Genomic DNA, 19,485 nt, shown 5'->3' on the forward strand with positions numbered 1-19,485 from the left:
CATACACTGCCAATGACGCATGCCCTTGCTTGTGTGAAAAAAAGCAGTTCGCTCCGTGTGTGCGCTGCTGATAGGCTGACAGATTGCACCTCCCCATTGTAAATGCGGGAAAGAGAAAAAAAAATGGAGATCTTCATTATTTCTGCAGAGATCCATCCCCTGCCACCCCCCCCGCCCCGCTGTACACTCAAATTGCGTATTAACATTAATTTTCAGCATTACTGAGAAAAAATCCAGCTATGATTTTGGTGCACGAACAGTTATCGAACATAACCTCGAACAGCCGAATTTTTTTCAAATTGTTCGTGTTTGCCGAACGGCTCGAACACCGCCCAAAACAGCTCGAATTTGAGATCGGCAAACAGTTCAAGTCGAACACCGCTCATCTCTATTGGAGACATAGCAGGTTCTCTTTAATATTTTAAAAATGATCCAGCGCTGGAAAGAATCAGCTCTCTACTACTATTAGATGCTTTATCCAGACACAATAGTGCCACATATTAGTGTAATGCTGGTGCCGGGATGCAACGCACAGAGACACAAGGCGAGAACAGTAAGAGCTGAATATAAACTGTATATATATATATATAACAGGTACGCTGAGCAAGGGATTGCAACAAGGGTAATAAACAGTAATTTGAAGTATTAGCAAAATGCGAAGTCTCTCAAGGTAATGTTGTGCCCTCAGTCATGGGATACACCACGTGAGTTCTTTAATTCTGCATATGGCGCTAGCGGGGGTCACCGGTTATTCCTGCTAGGCCGTGAGTCTTTTTCCGGATAAATTCAATTAGATCACGCTGAGCTTCTTTAGCCCCAACCGTTCCCCTCCCAACCTGAGTACCTAAACCCAATTGTCCCCGGTACCGTGGGTGAACAGTAGAAGTGACGGCCCTGTTCACGTATGCAGCTCCTCTGCTTTTGCTGGCGTGACTTTTCTGGGGCAGCCGTCTCTCAATTCCTCTCTGCTTGGCCGTTGGAGGCAATCTCTCGAGCCTTGGGTAGGGGGCTCCAGACCCCATCTGTCGACGGGCGACGTCGGGTTCCGCGAACTCACTCAGCACCGCAAGCAGGTTCCGAGTCTCCTCAGCAGGCACAGAACTCGGGTCACATCTGTGAAGGATCCGGAGCTCTTCTACCGGTGCCCGGCTGTGGCACCTCACAGGCCTCTGGCTTAGGCCTGTCACGTGGGGCTTCCCAGCACACAAGGAACACGTCTGCTCCTTTCTGCTGCCTGGCACCAATGACCTCTCAGGTTTGGCGCGCTGGCCTCTTATCTCCCGGAACTCCTTCCTGGAAGTGACCTGATCGGGTCCAGCGTCTAAATCTGCTCTCCCTTCAACTTCCCTTGCATATCTTGGTTCCACTTGACTGTGTCTGGCCAGCAGATGGCAGCCTCTCTCCATCTTTGAAACATCATGTAGGAGTTCCCTTACAAGCTCTCTCGCCTTTGCTACATTCCTCCCTCCTTTTTGTTCGCCAGTCCTCGGGCGAGTGGACTTCTCACAGAATTGATGCCTCTTTCCAGGCAGTGCAAGTTCAGACAGGAGTTGGGCACACTCCTGCGCTTTCTGCTGGATTTGAGACCAAATAAACTCTTCTTGAGCATACCGGTTAGGAGGAATTCCGGCATTAGCCCGCTCAGTTCTGCGGGGCTCCTCTTGCGGAGGTGACTCCGGGAGATCCGATGAATCAACTACTGGGGATTGCAAGTCATTTATCGACTCATTCTGGGTTCCACTCGGGGTTGGCCTCAATGGTTCTGACGGGCCCAACTGCATTGTGGCTCATCCTTCTTCATCCCCCAAGGTTCCTGCATGTGGCACTTCAGCCAATACGTTTGAAGGCCCAACTTCCTTACAGACTTCTGCTTCAGAGGAGCAAGGTCGCAGCATATTGCGGTGCAACACCCTGGGTGTCACGGCGTCATCCCCTTCGGGCCTAACCTCGTAGATGGGGTTTTCTGGGTGAACCTTCTTCACCACCCGATATGGTATCGCCTCCCAACGATGGTCCAGTTTACTCCCAAATCGTTTGGCCCTTACCAGTACTCGGTCTCCTGGCTGAAGTAATCCGCCTGCGGTCTGAGGCCGATCTGCATGCTCTACTTCCTGAAACTTCTGAGCAACCGGTAGTCGCATGAACTCGATTATTATACACCCACACCAGCTCGGACACAAATTCGGGCCACTTCATCTTTTTGTCCACTTCCAGCATTCGCAACATGTGCAACAGGGTTCGGTTGAAGCGCTCGCATGCGCCGTTCCCTTGAGGGTGGTAGGGCGTTGTTCGGGATCGGTCGATCCCATAGATGCGGTATAGCTCATCCATCACTCGTCCTTGAAAGCAGGCCCACTGGTCAGAATGTATTAGCTTCGGGCACCCATAAATCTGGATGAAATCCTGACAGATGGCCTTAGCTGCGGCTTCTGCTGTCTGGTCTTTAGTAGGCGTCACTACTGCAAACTTGGTGAAGTGATCAGTCATGACTAAACAGTGTCCGTAACCATTGTATGAAGTTCCTATCATCAGGTAGTCAATCATCAAGACTTCCAAGGGGGCAGAAGTTCGGATGGTCTGAATGGGAGCTCTTTGTTCCGGGGGCTTGTTCAACTCACACTGATGACATGTTCGGCAGACCCCCTCGACTTCTTGCCACAGTTGAGGCCAATACACCAGCCGTTGCAACCACCGAAAGGTCTTTTCTACACCGAAGTGAGCACCTCTTTTATGAGCTTCTTGGGCCAGCTGCATTACTAGCACTCCTGGAACTACCACCTGCCAGGTAACATCAAACTCTCGAGGCAGCTGGATTCTTCGGCATAGCAAGCCGTCCTTCAGGAAGAGCCACTCCCTCTGGCCTAGGATTTGTAAGGTAGTTGGAAGTGAAGCGCCTCTGGCTTCCTGGTCTGGTCTTTGCCTAAGGGCGACCCATTCTCTCAGCTTTGCTAACTCTGGGTCAGACTGCTGCAGATGTATCCATTCATCTCTTGAATGGCCCAGAATTTGAGTGGGCCTCGGCTCCTCTCTGGTCTCCTGGGCGTCGACCACAGCAGCGGCGAACTGGCTGAAATCCGGGATCTCATCGCCTTCGAGCTCCTCATCTCTGTCCCTTTTCGGCCCCGCCTGAGTGACCTGGGACAGGGCATCTGCATGAGTGTTCAGGGCCTTGGACCGATAGGCGATTTTATATTGGTATTTGGACATCTTTGCGACCCACCGCTGTTCTAACGCGCCCAGTTTGGCATTCTCCAAGTGGGCCAAAGGGTTGTTATCTGTCCGCACTTGCACTTCTGACCCTGACAAGTACTCAGCAAATTTCTCGGTCATAGCCCACACCAGTGCCAGTAGCTCCAGCTTAACGAACTGTAGTTGTCCGGATTCTTCTCCGTGTCTCGGAGTGACCTGCTGGCATACGCGATCACTCGCTCTTTTCCTCCTTGTACTTGAGCCAGCACTGCTCCCAGTCCATGCAAGCTTCCATCATTGTACAACATAAAAGGCTGCGAAAAGTCAGCGTAGGCCAGGATTGGGGCATCCGTTAGCGCCATTTTTAATGCTCGGAATGCCTCTTCTTGTCGGGGGCCCCACTGAATGGGCAGCCGCTTGGCTCCCCCAGCCGTTCCTCTCAGCAATTCATTGAGCGGGATCATAGTCTTAGCGAAGTCTTTAATGAATCTGCGGTAGTATCCAGCAAGCCCCAGGAACGCCCTCAGTTCCCTTAGATTGACGGGCGTTGGCCACTTCTGCACGGTAGCTACTTCCTCCGCAGTGGGGTGCACTCCTGCACTGGACACAGTGTGCCCCAGATATACAATTTCTCGTTTGAAGAGACGACACTTACGAGGCTTAATTTTCAGGCCGTGCCTTTGTCACACTGTCACAGAATACTAGAGGTAGGGGGCCTAAGCTGACCCTAAGCTGGGGCCCTGACTAATCCCTCAACCTGGAGGTACTGTTAAAGGTACAGAGGTCCAGGCCGCCAGCGTAACCCCTACCTCCTGAGGATCCCTGCACCTCAGTAATCTAGTCCTGAGAAGGACCCCGATCACAACAATTGGGAACCAGAAATAATATGCCCACACACAGTATTTAGACGAACGAGACAGTACAAGGGAAAAACCAAAACCACCTTGCATACAACTTCTACACAACTACAACAGAGGGAACACCAACGGGAAAGGAGATAAATGATAAAGCGAGGAAAGGGAAAAAACACCTTCCAAATACACTTATCTCAGCAACTCCAAACACCACGATCCGCTCTGTAAGTCTGAATGAAAAGCTTTCACCGACACCTCCCAAACAGACCTGCAGGAATATGAAGGAGTCTCACTAAAGAAGCATTGATTGCAGCTGGGCGAGGCTGGACCTCAGCTAGCCCAGAGAGAGAGAGAATTAACTCCTTCACTGCCGAAAAAACACAAAGCACCAACAAGTCAGCTGCGAGAAGTCAGGCTGTGTACTCGTGACGATCTTCGTGGCAACACACCCGTGACAGTACCCCCCCTTCTACGAGGGGCCTCCGGACCCTCAGGGCCAGGTTTATTCGGGTGAGTCGTGTGGAAGGCCCGAACTAATCGGTCTGCGTTAATATCCGACGCAGGAACCCACATCCTCTCCTCAGGACCATACCCCTTCCAATGAACCAAGTACTGAAGGGACTGGCGATTAAAGCGTGAATCAATGACCCTCGATACCTGGAACTCCAAGTTACCATTGACAACCACAGGAGGGGGAGGTAAAGGTGACGGTACCACCGGCGCCACATACCTCTTAAGCAATGATCTGTGAAACACGTTGTGAATTTTAAACGTAGGGGGGAGGTCAAGACGGAATGCCACCGGATTAATAACAGAACTGATTCTGTACGGCCCGATGAACCTGGGACCCAGTTTCCAGGAGGGAACCTTAAGTTTAATATTCCTGGTAGACAACCATACCTGATCGTTCACACTTAGGTCCGGACCAGACACTCTCCTCCTATCAGCCATACGTTTGTATCGGTTCCCCATAGTATTCAGATTCTTCAGCACCCCTCTCCATACTGAAGCGAGAGATGAGGAAAATCGTTCCTCCTCCGGAACCCCCGAAGAGCCCCCCCTACTGAAAGTACAAAACTGGGGGTGAAAACCATATGCCCCAAAAAACGGGGACTTACCAGTGGACTCGCTCCGCCTATTATTGAGAGCAAACTCTGCCAGAGGTAGGAAAGAAGCCCAGTCCTCCTGGTTCTCTGACACAAAACACCGAAGATATGTCTCCAAGCTCTGGTTCATACGTTCCGTCTGACCATTGGTCTGAGGATGAAAAGCCGACGAGAATGACAAATGCATCCCCCGCCGTGCACAAAACGCCTTCCAGAACTTGGACACAAACTGAGACCCCCGATCAGACACCACCTCGGAGGGTACCCCGTGAAGCCTCACAATCTCCCCAATGAACACCTGCGCAAGAGTTTTAGCATTAGGGAGAGCCGGAAGAGCGATAAAATGTGCCATCTTGCTGAACCTGTCCACTACAACGAGTATGACCGTTTTACCCGAAGACGGAGGGAGGTCCGTAATAAAGTCCATAGACAGATGAGTCCAAGGACGCTCCAGGATCTTCAAAGGTAAAAGGGCCCCAGACGGACGGGTATGTGAGGTCTTAGAGCGCGCACAAACCCCACAGGACGCGACAAAAGTTACCACCTCTTTATGTAAGTTAGGCCACCAAAACCGACGCGAGAGGAGATCCACAGTTGCTTTACTCCCCGGGTGTCCTGCAAAAACTGAGTTATGGTGTGCCTCGATCACCTTTTGTCGCAACTGATCTGGAACGAACAGTCTCCCCGGAGGTCCAACAGGGGCGTCCCCCTGAGCCTCCAATATCTCCTCCTCCAGCTCAGAGCATACTGCCGAAACCACCACCCCCTCCTGAAGAATAGGAATCGGGTCGTCCGTATTCCCGGCCCCAGGGAAACTACGAGATAAGGCATCCGCCTTTACATTTTTAGACCCAGGACGATATGTAACGACGAAATTAAACCTGGTAAAAAACAATGACCACCTAGCTTGTCTGGGATTCAGACGTTTAGCGGACTCCAGATATAGCAGGTTCTTGTGATCGGTGATGACGGTGACCGGATGAACTGCCCCCTCCAAAAAATGGCGCCACTCCTCAAAAGCTAACTTAATGGCCAAGAGTTCCCTATTGCCGACATCGTAATTCCTCTCAGCGGACGACAATTTTTTAGAGAAAAAGGCGCACGGATGCCACTTACCAGGGGACGAACCCTGTGACAATACTGCTCCCACCCCTACCTCGGAAGCGTCTACCTCTACAAAGAATGGCTGAGACGCATCAGGTTGAATGAGTATGGGTGCCGAGGCAAAACATTTTTTCAAGGAGGAGAATGCTTGACAAGCCTTGTCAGACCACCTAGAAAAATCCGTCCCCTTTTTAGTCATGTCTGTGAGAGGCTTAACCATGGAGGAGAAATTACGAATGAACTTCCGGTAATAGTTAGCAAACCCCAGGAAACGTTGTAGTGCCTTAAGATTCTCCGGCCGATCCCACTCAAGAACTGCCCGCACTTTCCCAGGGTCCATACGAAAACCGGACGCTGAAACCAGGAAGCCTAAAAACTGGAGTTCCTGTACGGCGAACACACACTTTTCCCACTTGGCATACAGTTTATTATCCCGCAAGATCTGTAACACCTGTCTAACGTGCTCCTGATGAGACACCAGATCCGGCGAGTAAATTAAGATATCATCCAGATATATGACAACAAACTGTCCCACCAGGTGGCGAAAAATATCATTAACAAAGTGTTGAAACACCGCCGGGGCATTAGTCAGACCGAATGGCATGACAAGGTTCTCATAATGCCCCTCCGGAGTGTTAAAAGCCGTCTTCCACTCATCCCCCTCCTTCATCCTAATCAGATTGTACGCCCCCCTGAGATCCAACTTAGAGAACCATTTGGCGCCCACGATCTGATTAAAGAGATCGGGAATAAGTGGGAGCGGATACGGATCTCGGACCGTAATCCGATTAAGTTCACGGAAATCCAGGCAAGGGCGTAGGCCTCCATCTTTCTTCTTAACAAAGAAGAACCCCGCGGCCACCGGTGAAGATGAAGGTCTAATATGCCCCTTAGCCAGACTTTCAGAAATATAATCCTTCATGGCCTGCCTCTCAGGACCAGAAAGGTTATACAACCTAGCTTTAGGTAACTTGGCCTCAGGGAGCAGTTTTACAGAACAGTCATACTCGCGATGAGGAGGTAGTTCCTGACACCCATTCTCCGAGAATACATCCTCAAAGTCCGCCAGAAATGGAGGTAAGACCCAAGGAGTAACCGCACCGATGACCGTGTTCATGCAGTTTTTATTACAGAATTTACTCCATTGGCTTATCTCTCTGGTTTGCCAATTAATAACCGGGTTATGCTTAGCTAACCAAGGAAGGCCCAACACTATAGGAGTGGGAAGACCCTCCAACACGTAGCAAGACAACAGTTCTTTATGTATTGCCCCCACTTGAAGTTTTACGCCATGCACAGCTTGCAAAAAACTTCCCTGACCGAGAGGCCTGGCATCGATCGAGAATATGGGGATGGGTTTAGCCAACTCACTCAATCGCATACCTTGAACCCGGGCAAACCGAGCATCAACCAGATTAGCCCCGGCCCCACTATCCAGAAGAACAGATATCCTCTCAGTTCTCGCACCCACCACCACCTCCGCCGGTACGAGAAACTGAGACGAACCTAGGGACGAAATACCTACTCCCAGATTGCCGTCCACCACACAACCTGGGATCAACAGTTTTTTCGACGACTCTTTACTCTGCAAGGGACGGGATGGACACCCCCCAATAAAATGTCCCTTTTTCCCGCAGAGGAAACACCTTCCTGTCTTATGGCGCTCCACCGGTCCCCTTCCCCGAAATGATGTCCCTCCTAATTGCATAGGCTCCTCCGGACTGACCAGGGGAACCACCATATGAGGGGACCTTGTAGGAGGTGGAGACATTACAGGGGGTAGAGTTATCCCGCACCTCTCCCGAAGCCGTCTGTCAACGCGAATGGCAAGGGCCATAGCGGCTTCCAGTGACGCGGGAGAGTCATACTGTGCCAACACATCCTGTAATTTGTCGGATAAACCATGACAAAACTGGCTCCTAAGAGCCGGGTCATTCCACTGGGTGTCCGTGGCCCACCTACGGAACTCCGAACAGAATTCCTCCGCCGGACGATCTCCCTGCTGAATCCTACATAACTTAGACTCAGCAAGGGAGATCCGATCTGGGTCATCATATACGAGTCCCAGAGCAGCGAAAAACCTATCCACTGACTGGAGAACCGGGGAGCTTGGGGGAAGAGAGAACGCCCAAGATTGTGGGTCCCCTTGTAGGAGCGAGATGACAATTCCCACCCTTTGTTCTTCGCTGCCCGATAACCGAGGCCGCAGCCGAAAGTACAATTTGCATGCCTCCCGGAAAACAAAAAACTTGTCCCGCCCCCCAGTGAACCTGTCAGGGAGAGCTACTTTAGGTTCTGGTCCGGCTTGCTCCAGAGGATGCAAAACCTTGGACCTAACGTCCGCCAGCCCCATGGACAAACTCTGCAACTGCCGAGCTAGACCGGCTACTGGATCCATGGTAGCTGGAGAAAAACTAAGTTGGTCGGTGAAAATGTCACACTGTCACAGAATACTAGAGGTAGGGGGCCTAAGCTGACCCTAAGCTGGGGCCCTGACTAATCCCTCAACCTGGAGGTACTGTTAAAGGTACAGAGGTCCAGGCCGCCAGCGTAACCCCTACCTCCTGAGGATCCCTGCACCTCAGTAATCTAGTCCTGAGAAGGACCCCGATCACAACAATTGGGAACCAGAAATAATATGCCCACACACAGTATTTAGACGAACGAGACAGTACAAGGGAAAAACCAAAACCACCTTGCATACAACTTCTACACAACTACAACAGAGGGAACACCAACGGGAAAGGAGATAAATGATAAAGCGAGGAAAGGGAAAAAACACTTCCAAATACACTTATCTCAGCAACTCCAAACACCACGATCCGCTCTGTAAGTCTGAATGAAAAGCTTTCACCGACACCTCCCAAACAGACCTGCAGGAATATGAAGGAGTCTCACTAAAGAAGCATTGATTGCAGCTGGGCGAGGCTGGACCTCAGCTAGCCCAGAGAGAGAGAGAATTAACTCCTTCACTGCCGAAAAAACACGAAGCACCAACAAGTCAGCTGCGAGAAGTCAGGCTGTGTACTCGTGACGATCTTCGTGGCAACACACCCGTGACAGCCTTTGAAGCCATTCTAACACTTGTTCCAATCAGCGGAGATGATCTTCAAATGTAGCGGAATAGAAAATTATATCGTCCAGATATATTAAAGTGGCTTCAAAGTTGAGGTCCCCCAAGCATCTCTCCATCAGCCGTTGGAAGGTTCCTGGCGCATTTGTTAGCCCGAACGGCATCCGATTGAACTCAAACAGGCCCATAGGGAGAACAAAAGCTGTCTTCCGACGATCCTTCTCAGCTACTGGGACCTGCCAATAGCCACAGGCCAGGTCGAGGGAAGAGAAGAATTTGGCGCTCCCTAGTGCAGATAGATACTCTTCTATTCGGGGGAGTGGATAGGAGTCCCGTACTGTACAGACATTCAGCTTTCGATAGTCTACGCAGAATCTCAGGGTACCATCCTTCTTCCGGACCAGCACGATCGGAGCCGCCCAAGGACTCTGGCTTTCACGGATCACACCGTTCCGCAACATGTGGGCCAACAGCTCTTTCACCTCCTGGTACATTTGAGGCGGGATCTGCCGATATCTCTCTCTGATGGGAGCAGTATTTCCGGTGGGTATTTCATGCTGAATGTCCCGAGTGCACCCAAAATCATCTTCATGCTGTGCAAACACTCCCTGATATTGCTGTAGAAGTTGTTCAATCTGCCTTACTTGTCCAGCAGAAAACTCAGTCAGATTAGCCTCCATTTCCTCCAAGAGGTGGCGCCCAGCCAACGGATCTCTTCCATTCTCTTGGCTATTGAGGGACACCTCCAGGGTCCATGGCTTTCCTTCCACAGGTGCCAGCCCTATAGCGTCAGCTCTAGTAAGGGCTTCTGGCATTATACAGAGTCGCGCCACCTCTTGTCGGGGCAACAACTGTAAACTTGTGCCACTTAAATTAATGCAACGTACGGGTACTTGACCGTGCCACACGGTGGCCAGGGTCCAAGCAACCAGGAGTCCAGAGGGCGCTTCCTCTCCCTCCATTGGTTCAATTTGAATGTCCACCCCCTCTAAGGACACATGTGCCAGCACTGGTAGAGTGAGTACAGTCTGTCCCACTGGCAGTGTCATTGTGGCTTCGGGTGGTATCGATACCTTACCAAGGTACTGAGAGGTAGCGGGCAATTTTTGAATCTGACTGACCCACACGAGATGCTGGAATACTCTCTTGTTAGCTGGGTCTCGAGTGGCACGGGTCCAGTTGTTTTTGTTACAGCCCTCAGCCAGGAACTGTCCGACCTCTTTCAGCACATTCATGCCCAGGGTTACAATGGGCCCATCGCATCCGGGGCCCTGTGGTCAGTCACCGGTTATTCCCGCTAGGCCGTGAGTCTTTTTCCGGATAAATTCAATTAGATTACGTTGAGCTTCTTTAGCCCCAACCTTTCCCCTCCCAACCTGAGTACCTAAACCCAATTGTCCCCGGTACCGTGGGTGAACAGTAGAAGTGACGGCCCTGTTCACGTATGCAGCTCCTCTGCTTTCGCTGGCGTGACTTTTCTGGGGCAGCTGTCTCTCAATTCCTCTCTGCTTGGCTGTTGGAGGCAATCTCTCGAGCCTTGGGTAGGAGGGTCCAGACCTCGTCTGTCGGCGGGCGACGTCGGGTTCCGCGAACTCGCTCAGCACCGCAATCAGGTCCGAGTCTCCTCAGCAGGCACAGCACTGGGGTCACATCTGTGAGGGATCCGGAGCTCTTTTACCGGTGCCCGGCTGTGGCACCTCACAGGCCTCTGGCTTAGACCTGTCACGCGGGGCTTCCCAGCACGCAGGGAACACGTCTGCTCCTTTCTGCTGCCTGGCGCCAAAGACCCCTCAGGTTTGGCGCGCTGGCCTCTTATCTCTCGTAACTCCTTCCTGGAAGTGACCTGATCGGGTCCAGCGTCTAAATCTGCTCTCCCTTCAACTTCCCTTGCATATCTTGGTTCCGCTTGACTGTGTCTGGTCAGCAGATGGCAGCCTCTCTCCATCTTTGAAACATCATGTAGGAGTTCCCTTACAAGCTCTCTCGCCTTTGCTACATTAGGACCACCAACTAGAGATGATTGAATCTGTAGCTCATGATTTGTGCATGATTTGAATTCAGGTTACATGAATTTATCAGGTTAATTCAATTTGCATCAAAGTTATTTGATGTTAACTGAATGTTCCTTATTATGCATAATTAAATCTTTTCAAGCACCATCAACGTTTAACCTCTCATTTAAGTGGTTAGACAAAGCTCTCTTTCAACGATAGGATTCTATGGCAGCCATGAGCTTTAAGAAGTTCTCCAAGGTGCCATGTATAAATGCTTATTAGCTAAATGGTAAATCCCATCATTACTAATCAAGATAACACTGCAGCCCAGCATGCCATCTTCCTGTTTTTTCAGTGGGTGCTCCTATTTAACTAATAATTCAGGACATCTTCATCATTGTTCTGTTGGCATGAATATGTAGGCTTTCACCTGGACAGCATATACCTTATGTTCTAAGGAAGCCAAAAAGCTTGGCAGAGGTAGCTAAGTTGAAGCTAACGTGCATGCATGCTTTCATGATACCAATCAGTCTCAGTAGGAATGAAATTGCAGTAGTGCGCATGCTTGGTCTCCACTCCTACACTGCAGAACACCAGATGCAAACAATTAAACGAAAAGGAAAACACCAGGAAAACAAGGCAAAATTAAAATATAATAACCTTTCCGACATCCGCTGAACATTTACGACGTAAGTTGGTAGCGGGTGTATTGAATGGGCTCACAGGGTGACCCCGAGCACATCCAGCAGGTAATGGCTGTGATTTTCATCCATGATCTGCCTCTAACTGCCGAGTGTACAGCGTAGCTCCGCCTGCGACTGTTAAACTCTTAAATACAGAATTTTTACTATATGCTGTAATTGCAAAAAAATGAGCTTGAACAAATTGATATCAGTGTAATGCATTGGTACACATTCACACTATGGCCATTAAGAACCATAACCTAGAATAAAGCAAAATTAATAAATACCCTGCAGTATATAAATAAGTAAAATAGTAATAGTACATAGGGTACCTAGCTGACACTGTTTTGATCAAAAAAACATATAAGCCATCGTACCATGACAAGGTGTACCCCCTCAGGATGGTCCTATCTCTAAAGTCAAGGCTCTCTATGTGCCAGCTGGCCTCAACAGATGTGGGCAGAGTAGGACCCAGGTCTGACTGTTTAAACACCTGCCTGTGGAATGCTTTATAAACTAAATGCACAGCCCAAAAACGAGAGGAGCCACGCCCCTGTGTGCACAAAGTACAAAAAGCTAAAGCAGCACCAAATCCTGTATTTGGTACAAGCGATCAATCGCAGAATCAAGATCCTTAGTGAATTAATAAATATAGTAAAAAGTAAAAAAAAAAGAAAGTTTAAAAAATTAAAAAACATAAAAGCTCAAATTAACCTTCTTTCTCCCCATTAAAAATTAAGATAGTAAAAAGTAAATAAAAATATGCATATGTGGTATAACCATGTCCATGAAAGTCCAATCCATCAAAATATAAAAATAATTTAACCAATCAGTAATCATTGTAAACAGAATAAAATTCAAAGCGCAAAAATTTAGTTTTTTTGGTCATCGCAAAAAATGCTGTAAGATATCAAAATGTAATATCTATCCCAAAATGATAAAATAAAAACTGTCATCTTGCCCCTCAAATTACACGCCCTCACACATCTCTAGCGACCGAAAAATGAAAACGTCACGGGTCTCGGAAAATGGTGACGCAATCAAAATTTTTTTTCAAATACAAAATAATAAAAAACTGGACATTTTTTATTTTGTCATAAAAGTACTGATATGGAGAATGATATTGCCAGATCATTTATATCACACAATGTAAAAGCTATTCCCAAAATGAAATGTCAGAATTGCATTTTTTTTCAATGGTGTCATTCAAAAGTATAACTTGGCCCACAAGGACAAGCCCTCACATGTCTCTGTAGACAGAAAAACAAAAAAGTTATGGCACTTGGAAGAAGTGGAGGGATAGAAGAAAACAAAAAAATGGAAATTGGCCATGTCGGAAAGAGGTTAAATACTGAAACTTGAAGTTAAAATCTTGAATACATTTACACTACCTAGACGCACAGAGTTAGCAGAGTTAACCAGACCCATTCAATAAGATAACAATAAATCTGTATCATTGACAGGCACACTCCACTGCAATAAAGTGTATTTATAGGCATGGACAATACCATAAAAATAAAACAGAGGATAACAATGGCTGTAAAGTGTTTCAAAAAAGGAAAAATCTATTTTCCCAAAATGTTACCAATAGAAATTGCAAATTGCTCCAAAAAATCATCACATAGGTCTATCAATGGAAAAATAAAAAGTTATTGCTCTCAAAATAAGGCAAAAGAAAGACAAACTGCAAATTTTTCTGCAAAAGGATTAAAACATACAAAAAACTATATATATTTGTTAACATCACAATCATATTTTGCCAAGGAATAGAGGTAACATTTTTTATACTTTTTTTTGTTTTTACCTCACTGTAAAGTCCAAAACTTAAAAATCCAATAAATTGCCACTTTCACCCCTCGCACAAATATAATTTTCATCACTGATATATATACAATTTTTTAACATTTCTGTTAAAAAAAACAAGCCCTCCTATGGCTATATTTATAGACAAATGTAAAATTCATGGCACTCTGAACACATTGATTTAAAAAATCAAAAAAAAATATGCACCTCAAAGCTCCAAAACAGATGCATCCGAAGTAATGAATCGGGACAGACGTAGAACCTATCGAGATGATAAAAATAAATGGTGAGTGGATATGCACATTGAAACACAAAATTAACATTTATGATTTCTTCTTATTTCATCTCAAATATCACTCTTTTTACATGACTGAGCATCTTCATTATTTCTACATTATTTTAATTGTTTCAAAGCATCATTTGCCTTGCTGAAATTCACTGTCCCTTAGATTCTGGGTTATCTGTGAATTAATGAGTATATATAGTAGAGGTTAATAATAATCTATCCACAATGAAAATGCACCCTGTTATAAACACAGTACCACAAAAAAGTGATGATTGAGTCATAAGTAGTGTTGAGCCACCGTCGTAGTGTTCGAGTTCGGTTCGGTTCGTCGAACACCCGTGTTTTCGCCGAACTGTTCGTCGAACACCTTCGAACACCGTTAAAACCAATGGCAGGCAAACAAAAACACATAGAAACACATAGAAAACACCTTCAAAGGTGTCCAAAAGCTGACAAACTGCTCAGAAGACACAACTAACACATGGAAAAGTGACAAGTACATATAGTCATGCGAAAAGAAAAGAGGTGGAGGAGTAAAAGGAGGGGGAGACACAGATATAGGCATGTCATGCCCTTCTAAAATCCAAAAAGTGAGAAGCCGACACGGCCAGTCCGCTCCTGCCCGTGCCACCTCCGTGTCGCCGGGTTTGTGCCAGAGCCGCGGTGAACCCTGACGGCCAGCCCCCCTCTCCCAATACTGGTGCCTGTCCGCTGGTGGGTCGAGCGAGCCCCCCTGTGGTGGAGGCAGCTCTAAGCTTTTTAATTTAAATTGTCTCTCTAATTTGAATGAATACACTTTAAATCCATTTACAAGGATCTATTGGAGGGCAAGTCTCATGCCAGCAGCCGCGTAATTCCAGCTCCAGTAGCGTCCACTACAGCTGCTGCAGTTAAAAAGCTTTTATAAGGATCGAGCTCGGCTGTCCACCGCAAGGCATCCTACTGCCAGTCCCAGCCCCTATGCCTTGGGGTGCCTCCTGATGCTCTTCACTGAGTATCCCGTGGTCCCGAAGCATATCCTTTGAAAAAATTAAGTGTCCAAACTACAGGTGGTGTAGCTTGCTTAACAGCCGGGATAATCCGCTGACTAGCAGACACTGCAACTAGGCACAAAGTATTTCCTGGGCTAGATGCAGTTAAAAATTTGTAATTAGATACTCTTGTTGGATGCTGAGAAAGCATTCCATAGAGTCTCCTGGCACACCATATATGATTCTCTTAAAAAGCTTGGGGTAGGGGTCTAGGGGACCCTTTTATAGCCAAAATCACGGCCCTGTATCACAATACGTCACCTAGGCTGAAGATAAATGGGACTGTAGCACCCTGAGGCTCGGTTGCTATAGAGGTATTGCACCTCACCCAGAGGTGTGATAGCTCACTCTCAGGTAAGGATGGAGTGTGGATCAGGACCCGACACCTGCATGCATTACACCACATTGCCGTGGGGCAGGGCGACCAATATGCCCCTGAGATGGGCACGACAGTCCCTGTCCCTGGCTGGAGTGGGGGGAGGGAACAATGAGGAAGGGGAACCCTGTAGTGCAGGAGCAGGGAGGAAGCAGTTCCTGGGTGTATTGAGAAGGGAGTATAAAAGGTGGGCACCATCTTAGTTCAGTGCAGAGAAGTCTGAGCAGAAGTGACAGGGAGCAGGGGCTCTGCATGAGCTCTGCTCCGGAGGCGGGCCTAGTAACAGAGGCCCAGGCCTGGAAGAGGGAGAAGGAAGGAAGAGGAGCGGAGAAGGCTCCAGGAATGAGGAACGAAGGGATCCCAGGGGTGAGGATGGGCGAGTCGCCACCGCACGCCCGAATCCACCTGCGTGGAGGGGTCAGGCCAAAGGGGGAGACCGGTCCCCAAAACCAGTGGAGGCAGGAAACGACCCTCAGCTAGAAACCGGAGGCTGTGACATTTTATGTGACGCAGCCCCTCGCTACACCCGCTAGGAAGGCACCACATAGGGTCAGGGAAACTGGTGCCAAGTTTACCAAGAGGAGGCCCGAGGCAGCCGGACAGAAGGGTTGGTAAGAAAGGCCAGACAAAGGACACACAAAGGGGGTCCTGTGAAGCGCTCCAAAGTTATCTGGGAGTTGTCTGGGCCCCTCACCTGGTGAGCACAGTACGACGTGGGCAGCCGTTACCTGCAGATGTGGTCTGGATAATAAGAACTGTGAGTAAAGGCCCTGGACTGCATCACTGACTCCGTGTCGTTACTGCTGCTGCCCTGCACCATCACCCCCATCCTCCGCATACACTGCTCTGAGGCTATACTACTCCCGTGGGGAGTTATGCTACGCTCTGCTGCACCCACAACACCAGCCTCAGCGGTCTGCCCTGCAGCGGCGGTTCACTCTGACCGCAATCCACGGGTGGCGTAGTCGGACATTTAAACATCAAAACCACATAAATAGTTCCGCCACTGGTTTGACCGCCCTGAGCCATGGAACCGGGTCGCCGCCACGGAGACTACAACCACCAGCATCCACCAAAAAGGGTCCGGCTCCGGGTGTCCCAAGGCCCAGGGGGTGCATCAGAACATTTTCATCACCTTTCACAATCACCAATGGGACAAGGCAGGGATGTCCTCTGTCCCCTCTCTTATACATCCTAGTGACGGAGCACCTGCTCTCATCAATTCGCCATAACCCCAATATTAGGTGGATTGAGGTGGGAGGCACCGAGTACAAGTGCTCTCTATTTGCTGATGATGTCCTAGTATATATCACTCAATCACATATATCCATCCATGCTGTTATGGCTGAAATAGATCACTTTGTTATATGGTCAAATTTTAAAATCAATGTTGCGAAGTCTGAGGCCCTCGATGTCTCCCTCCCCAAATCCATACAGGATTCCATCCAGTCCAACTTTCCCTTTGCCTGGCCCTCACAGGGTATCAAATACTTAGGAATTCCTATTCATAGAGACCTCTCCCATCTATGTTATCTTAATTTTGGGCCCTTTATTGAACAACTCCATACAGACCACGGTTGGCAAGTTAGAACTGTAAGCTTCACTATGTGAACCACTGGTGTTTTGTGGAAAAGCACATGTACACTGTGTTCCAAATTATTATGCAAAAAGTGTTTAGGAGTGATAAGGGAAGAATTTGTTTGTTTGTCAGTTAAACTCATTGATGGTGATGTGTGTCAGGGCTCTTTATATCACTGTAAGCAATTGCAGACACCTGTGCTAATTAGTTTGGCAGGTGTGTCCAATGAAAGGCAAGACTACTTAAGAAGGCTGTCCCACATTATTAAGCAGCCTACATTTTCTGCCAAAATGGGAAAGAAAAAGGATGTGTCCGCTGCTGAGAAGCAACAAATTGTGGAGTGTTTAGGTCAAGGCATGACTAAAATCAACATTGTGCGATGATCAGGATGAAGTGTCTTGGCTATCAAGAAGTATGTAGCTGATTCACAGTAGACACGTGTGCGTGCTGATAAGGGCAAATTGAGGACTCTTTCCTACAGGCAATTACGTCAGGTTAAAATAGCAGCGGCAAAAATGCCTTGTCATAGCAGCAGACAAGTTTTTGAAGCTGCTGGTGCCTCCAACGTCCCCCGAACAACAAGATGCAGGGTCCTTCAGAGGTTTGCAGCTGTGCATACGCCATCCTGTCGACCTCCTCTATCCACTTCACACAAGCAGAAACGGCTCCAGTGGGTCCAACATTACATGAAGACTGATTTCAAAACTGTTTTGTTCACGGATGAGTGCTGTGCAACGCTCGATGGTCCAGATGGATGGAGTGGAGGATGGCTGGTTGATGGACACCCCACGCAAACACGGCTACAGCGCCAACAAGGAGGAGGTGGAGTAATGTTTTGGGCTGGAATCATGGGGAGAGAGATTGTCGGCCCCTTTAGGATCCCTGAAGGGGTAAAGATGAACTCCATAATGTATGTGGAGTTTCTCAAACAGCACTTCCTGCCATGGTTCAAGAAGAAGAACCGTGTATTCCACAGCAAGATCGTTTTTATGCATGATAATGCACCATCTCATGCTGCACATAAAGCATCTGCATCTCTGGCTGATATGGGCATAAAAGGGGACAAACTTATGGTGTGACCCCCATGCTCCCCTGACCTCTATCCCATTCAGAACCTCTAGAGCATCATCAAAAGGAGTGTCTATGATGGCGGGAGGCAGTTCACATCTAAACAACAGCTCTGGGAGGTCATTCTGTCCTCATGCAAAACAATTGAAGCAGAAACCATCCAAAACCTGACAAATTCAATGGACGAGAGAGTTCAGAAGCTCCTTTCGAACAAGAGGTCCTATGTGAAAATGTAACATCACCTGGAATAAAGTTTTGAGTTGAAAACTGTTTGATTTCAGTTTCTAATAACCTGCTAATGCTTATAATTTCAAAAATGACCATTTTTTTGGTCTTTATTAAAATGAAAAGGTTGATCGAAAAGTTTGGGGGATCTAAGAGTGTGGCAACCCAGTAGTCAGGATTACTTCGAATTCTGACAATATGAGGGTCATGTTACAGGTAGTGCAGCAAGAAGGTACTTATGTGTCTTGCGCATCTCGGAGCCCCAAAATTATTTTCCGGGCTAGATGCAGCTAAAAAGTATTATTCATTTTAAATCTGGTGGAGCTTAGTATAGATGGCCTAATAGAATCAGTGCTGCACACTGCTACAAAGCCCAAATTATTTTCCAGCCAAGGTACAGATAAACATGATTAGTAATTTTAAATCTGGTGGAGCTTAGTATAGATGGCCTAACAGAATCAGTACTGCACACTGCTACAAAGCCCAAATTATTTTCCAGCCAAGATACAGATAAACATGATTAGTAATTTTAAATCTGGTGGAGCTTATTATAGATGGCCTAATACAATCAGTGCTGCACACTGCTACAAAGTCCAAATTATTTTCCAGCCAAGATACAGATAAACATGATTAGTAATTTGAAAGCTTAAAATGGTTGGTGAGGTGATTTTAACCAATCATCAAGCTTTTACTCTCCCCAGGATGACACAGGCGTAGAAAAGTCGTTTCGGATCCATGATTTGTTCATCTTTATGAACGTGAGTCTGTCTACATTATCAGTGGAGAGCCGCGTGCGCTTATCTGTCAGCACACCTCCAGCAGCTCTGAACACACGTTCAGACAGAATGCTGGCTGCGGGGCATGACAAGATCTCCAAGGCGTAAGTGGCTAGCTCCTGCCATTTATCCAGATTGCAAGCCTAAAAAGAGCAAGGGTCCAGTGACACAGTCATGGCTTCAATGTTTACTTGGAGATACTCCTGTACCATCGTCTCTAGGCGTTGACTATGTGTCAGACTTCTTGTCTCCTGTGGCCTTGCAAAGGATGGGCTAAAAAAGTGGTGAAATGATTCCGCAAAATTGATGTTACCAGCAGATACTGTGGTTCTGTTACG

This window comes from Phyllobates terribilis, unplaced genomic scaffold (assembly GCF_046119375.1).
Source record: "Phyllobates terribilis strain yellow unplaced genomic scaffold, ASM4611937v1 Scaffold_3__8_contigs__length_932513732, whole genome shotgun sequence".
NCBI lineage: Eukaryota > Metazoa > Chordata > Amphibia > Anura > Dendrobatidae > Phyllobates > Phyllobates terribilis.